Source organism: Arvicola amphibius, chromosome 13, assembly GCF_903992535.2.
Source record: "Arvicola amphibius chromosome 13, mArvAmp1.2, whole genome shotgun sequence".
In the NCBI taxonomy this organism is placed as follows: Eukaryota; Metazoa; Chordata; class Mammalia; order Rodentia; family Cricetidae; genus Arvicola; species Arvicola amphibius.
Window position 1 is genome coordinate 21580411 of NC_052059.1, and position 6885 is coordinate 21587295.

Consider the following 6885-nt stretch of genomic DNA (forward strand, 5'->3'; position numbering starts at 1 on the left):
ATTCTATATTTTCAGTTAATATTTTACTGTCAGAACTAATTAAACTTCCAGTTGTTACTAGTGGACTAGAGGATTTGAGTATATGTTTGTTCTGTACTTGACTTGACATATATTACAAACTAGTAAGCATAAATGCATCCTAGTTACCAAAATCAGTTTGTGCCTTAGTCCTTTTACAAATGTATTAAGCAAAATGTTTGGATTTCTTACCAGCAACTTCTTTAGCACTGACTTTAACTAATTTGTCCCATCAGTTTACTCACAAGAACACAAAACAAAAAACTCACTGTTAACAGCAGGCTGAAGTTTGTCCTAATGCTGTAATCAAACCTATTTCAAAATCAGTTAAATTAGCTCTTGGAGAAAGAGCCCCATTTTTTTGCTCAGCAGAAAAGAGAGTACCTAGAAAGTCCACCTGTCCAGGAGTTCTTGCCTCCTTGCTGACATTCCCTGGTGTTCTGTGGCTTGCACTTTGTAGCTTTCCTGGACTCAAGGCTTCTTTAAAGTCTCCCTTACTTTGTGGCTTCCCTCTAAAGACAGAGTAAACGGGAAAAGCCAAGCAGTTCAGACAATTTAAAAGGGGCAGCAGGAGAGCTTGCTATTGCTCTATTAGGAATAGCTGTGAGTGTTCCCTAAATCATCTGCTGAGAGAAAGTGATCTTCCTTTAAATCAGGATGAAAAATTGGAGAAAGAGCCTAGATAGCTCCCTGAGGAAAATCAGATTAGGGCTATCAAAAGACTACAGAAAAGCTAAGAGTGCACACCATGCCAAATTTCACAGAGCATGTCAACAGGTGACTTATGGGGGTGTGTTTGGGATGTGTGTGGGGTGCAGGACTGTTTCCTAACCAAAGGAAGCCAGGGAAGTCACAACATTTTCAAGAAACACTAGGGATTTTGCTATCAAACTTCTGCTAAATGTTTTTCAATATATCCATAGTTGTCTTTTGGGCAGGAGTGATCATCCATCCCTGTGATGCTGGATTGTATCTCATGAGAGCTTACATTGAAGCAGGCACTGGGGACCTATGTAGGCCTGAAACACACAGAAGAGTAGTACTGTAGTTCCAACTATGTGGCCTTTTACCTTTCCAGTATCCTCACACTGAAATGTAAAATGAAAACTATTTTATCTCTGCTTCCTCAAAAAAGGTCTCTTCTGAATATAATTCGGGGCAGCAGTGATGATCTTACTTTTCACCTTGCAACCAATTCTTCGCTTACAACTCAGCTAGATGTGACAATAAGGGGACATTCTCCTAGACTGCTACTTGACAGTTTCTTCTTTCAGAAGATTGGGGGTCCTGTATGAAGATGGAGCTGATGCTCACATAGTGAGACTTTGTCTACAGAACCCCTTTGAGAATATTTCAGAGATTGCCCCTAATCGCGAAGGCAAGGATTCACGGGCATGCCATATATGGCATGGTCATTGTGGGATAGCAGCTAAGTTTCTGCAGTTTTGATTGAACAATCTCTCTGTCCTATTATGGCAATGACATGGCAGGTACTGTCCAGGAGGGAATGCTCAGGATAAAACCTTTTATTCTTGGTGTACTTACCAAGCAACACATAGCATGCAAAGTTAAGTGTATTTTTGTGTAACAGATTGCTGTGCACAGTGAAGTGAGAGTGACTTTAAAGTAAAGGCCTTGGACTGGAGAGATGGCTCAGAGGTTAAGAGCACTGACTGCTCTTCCAGAGGTCCTGAGTTCAATTCCCAGCAACCACATGGTGGCTCACAGCCGTCTATAATGAGATCTGGTGCCCACTTCTGGCCTGCAAGCATACAGACAGTCTGAACACTGTATAGATAATAAATAAATAAATAAATAAATAAATAAATAAATCTAAAAAAAATAAAGTGAAGGCCGGGGGCTGGAGAGATGGCTCAGAGGTTAAGAGCATTGCCTGCTCTTCCAAAGGTCCTGAGTTCAATTCCCAGCAACCACATGGTGGCTCACAACCATCTGTAATGGGGTCTGGTGCCCTCTTCTGGCCTGCAGGCATACACACAGACAGAATATTATATACAGAATAAATAAATATTTTTAAAAAATTAAAAAATAAAGTAAAGGCCTTACAAACTTTTTTACATACTCTTTGTGTGAACACATGTGGGAGATAAAGTTGCCTCCTGAAATCTACCTTACAGTCTCAGGTGACAACAGGATGCCCTCCTGTTTTCAGTCTTGGTGAAGACTCCTTACCACCTTTCCTGATGACTAAGAAAAGACGATTCTTTCTGCATGGATCCCAGAAGGCCCTGCTTACTGACCTAAGACTCTATTTTTCAAATCTTTGATACCCAATTTGCTCATATCTCCCGATTTTTACTTCAAAATTTTTCTCAAATTGCTCATAGGTGGTAAGACAACTGGATAAGCATTTGTCTCCAGTGTGTCTAGTCTGAACGAGACCATGCATGACATGAAGAACAAGCAGTTCGTGTCATTTGGTGGCGAAGGAAATGGAGAACAACACATAGAAAGGCTGTTTTGATCACCTAGGTGACATCTATTGAGCAATATTCAAGCTCTTGGCACTTCTACCAACCATCTACAATGAGCGAACTTGGCTAAGGACCCCTGGAGAGAACCATACCAACAAAGGTAAAAATGTAAGATAATTATTTTCTCTGCCAGAGCACAAGGTAAAAATCACTAAAATGCAGAGGTGAGGTAACAGTGATGGCTTAGTTGGTTAGCTCCTTGGGGAGAGGTGCTTGCCTGCAAGCCAGACAATATGAGTTCTAATCCCCGGAACTCATGGATGGAGGAAAACCCTGGGATACACTGAATTTTGATCTAGACAGGAAATGGCAGGCCTGAATTACATGGGAAATGTACATATTTAGACATAAGGATGAAATATAATTTAAAAACTAAAACGAGTTCAGGCATGTGAAGGAAACATGTGCCCATGTAATAAAGAGGGGGTCTGTGGCATACCCAGATCTGGACTGGAAGCAAAGGGGTCTCAGAAGATGTCCAGTCCTACCTTGCACTCTGACAGTGCCCACATTTCTCTTATGAAGACTGGAGGGTGCGGAGTTGATTTAAGAAAAATCTATTCACAGAGTCTGGCAACATTATTAGAAAGTTTCATTACTATTGTACTGGTCAAATAGGACAGTTAATGTTTAAGTTTAAAATGGCCAAATGAATTTAGAGAGCCATTGTGCCTACCTCCCCCCCCCCCCCATTTCAATCACAACAAACACGCCTCCCCCTTAAAGCCAGCATTTCAGAGCCCTGTTAAATCAAAAGAAAAAGTCTTTCTTCCCCCACCCAATCTCATAGCCTTCAGGATTTTAAATGGTAATGATCAGTTCATTTGAGAAAATGGCATTTTAGTGCTTCCCTTTGCAAGCTCTGAAGGCAAGGAAGGTGTCCCTTTTCCAGTGATCTGCTCCTCCTTTTGTTGTCTAGCATTACTGAAACTGACCTGGCATGGATCACTGGGTGAGCAGGCAATCTTAAACACTTCTCATATAAATTACTGGTTTCCTTCCAAGTGCAGTTGCTCACAGGGTAATACACCATTTTACAGCTTTGATAGCAAAGTCTCTTCATTCTGCTGGGCTCTACATCCCCCCTACCCTTCAATTTCACCACCAGGAAATGAACAGAGAAAAGACTAACAGGGATGTGAGCCTCCAGAGCAGTCTGTTTCTGCTTCCAGTGGTGTTTCTTGAACAATTTGGAATCGTGAATTCCCCTGTCTAACTTTTTAAATTCCTATCAAAGGTGCTTCTGTCTTAAAAGTCACCATTAAAAAAATGAAGTTATCAACATAATATTTTCAGATTCAGACACCATAAGAAGCAATTGCTAGATATATACCGATGTCTACAAAACTACTGACAAATAATTATACAGAAATGAGAGCCGTGCTCACATTTTGTGGTTCAGGTCTGTTAGGTAGAAACGTCACACAGCGTTCCCACAAAGACAAGGTATGCCATTGAAAAAACACTCCCACGTGTCCTGGATACTAATGATGACCACATTTCCAAACCAATGACTTTTTTTTTCCCATGAACTCTAATGTCAAGGTGTGTTTTCACTGACAGTTAACTTGGATCAGGGCATGCAGTATTGTATTTCAGCTGGTGACTCTGTAAACTCTGTAAGTTCCTTTGAAGTTAAGCATTGTCAATCAGTTTCCATGTCTGAATAACTCTTAGATGAACCTGACTGACCCAAGTAAACTCACTGAAACATACTATTTCCCCATAATTGATGTACCAAATGAACGTCTTTTTATAATAAAACGTGCTGGAAAACAAAGCAGCCTTGCATCCGGCACAAGTTGCATCATAATTAAATTTTATTTTATCCCATTGAGGCATGCTAAATGTTGAGCAAAATATAATTTTAAGTAATTTGTTTGTATTCTTATCTGTAGGAGTTGGAAATTAACAGCGTTGCTAGTTTGTGTTCACTGTTAAGCCTGGAGAGCGGAGAGATTGCTTTGCAAACATTACAGTTATTATGTCTGCAGTTGGTACTCTTTGTATAAATTATTGATCAGCCAGCTTATTTTTCTTTCTGCTTAATGGATATTATAGCATAGCCGTTTACAACGCTATAGTTAGGGTTGTGTCAGCACTTCCATTATAATAAACCCTCTGTTACAGGGGTTTATAACTTGTTGTAAAAATTTGCTCTGGGCTGAAACTTGACATACAAGATCAGGCTTCCAGGAGGTAGCAATTGTTGTTCTTTCAACTTTAAAAAAAATCTCTTTGTTCTGAAAGTAATAAATAAATGAACAGTTTATTCTTTTTTTTTAAAAAAAAAAATCCTTGGAAGCTCTTTCTTGAAATAAAACAGTTTTACAGACTACCTGTTGGATGATGACCTTTTCTTTGATTTCATGAACCAACCAAAAAGAAAAAAAGTAGACTAAGAAAAATATAACAAAAAAAACAACTAAAAATAAAAAACTTACATAGTCAATTAATGTTCTTCTATCATAATAAAGCATACTATAATTTATTCCTCAATATTAAGCATATCTTTGCACAGGGACAGATAAAATGTTCTTACAGTATTCCTAACTGCTTATCCTTAAAGTAATTTACATCCCATAATACATTTCTTGTTTATTTAAGGAGAAAAAAGCCCAACAACTAGAAAACACATATGAAAAGGGGGATTTACATATCTGCTTGTCTGACTTCCCTGTAGTCCAGTCTACCACTATTTTCAGGATGATGGCCTGATTTAGGAGTGAAGGAAACTAATCTGAATTTATATTATTGTTGCTGCTGCTTCCTCCTACCATTCAACTGCACCATAATCTTGGTGTGTTTTCTGCTGTGAGGGTTATTTGGAGGGGCAGTCTTTCATACCACCCCACGGATGGAATGGAGTCTTACCTGGAAATGGGTACTTGTAGGAAAGCATAACTAATTCATCACAGAGAATTGACTACTTGCCCTGGCAATGATGCAGTTCAGAGTCTGAAAAAGAATTCCATGATGATTTGCTGTTGTTGTTGCTGTTGTTCTTTAACTTTTCTTCTTGCCATTACCATCTCTTTACTCATCTGAGTTTGGACATTTCTTATTGTCTGTCACATAACAAGAAAAGTATTTTCTACCACTTGTGACCTTTATTCTGTAAAAGAAGAAAGGACTTAAAGGAGAAAGCAATAGTGTTCTCCTACTGAACCATTTGGAATTGGATCTATATTAATGCAAAAACAGATGATTACCATGCTCATTCAAGAAGCTTACATACTGAGTCTGCATGTCTGCCTTTCCCTGTTGTTAATAAAATAGTGAGTGTTACTTAGAACCATTTTAACCATTTCATCATTAAGTATCAAAACTGGTACCATGAAGCCACAGTGCTTCAATGTATTATGTTCCTATATTCAGCTTCCCACCTTCCATCTTTTGGGGCAATTCATCAACGAAGTCTCTGCTTTTCATTAAAGAATGCCTCAGCAAGATAAGAGTCCCATTCCTGGTTCTTAAGGAAAGGCAGCAAGTTTGAACAGAAAGGGTGACTAGGGACATGAAAGACACCAAAAGTCAGGCCGAGTGATGAAAATGGGGAGGGAAAGGGGTGAAATCATAAAAGTTTGGAAGTCTGTGCTTAAGGTAGTTAAGGTTTTCTGAGGGGTTGATTGGCAAGGCCGTGCGTCTGAGTTCAAAAGGCTTGAGAGAGTTACTTGGCATAATTTCTCCATCTTCAATGATTTACTACTGAAATGCAAACATCAATTTTGGACTCTCTCCTGAGAAACATTTAACAAAGTCAGTGAACTACTGGTACCCTGATATCTTTCTAGATTTGCCAAACTCTGATAGCTCTTTAATAAACCCATGACTGAAGTTTATCTTTGTCTTTTTTTTTAATTTCTATTAAGGAAACAGGTCCATTAGTAAATACACAGATGTAAAAACGGTCTCCTTTACTTAGCCATTGTGGTGTGTCTTAGAATTGTTGAGAAGGCACTCCATTGTTAAAGCTGTTTGTGCCGGGTGTGCTAATGCACTCTTTGATTGAGTGAATTAGCAGTCATAACAATCTGGCAGTCTGGCCATAGAAGTGTGCTCAAATTGATTTGTGTTATGGCTGGACTGGAAAATCTAGTGTTAGTTGTTTTTTGCCCTGGGGCATTGTTTGTACCAAACTCTACTTTTCATTTAATTTTCCAATACATTTTGAAAGATTGAAATGCTTGTGATCAACATTTGATCCACTTGCATTATTTAAAAAAAATCTGAAAGTAATTTCAGATTCCAAAAAAAAAAACCCCTTGCTTTCAATTAGAGTAAACATAATTAGAGTGACGTCGTGCTTGGAATGGTAAATCTGCCTTTGAATCTATTAACCATGCTTTCCCCTTGTCCTGTCACTGTAAGG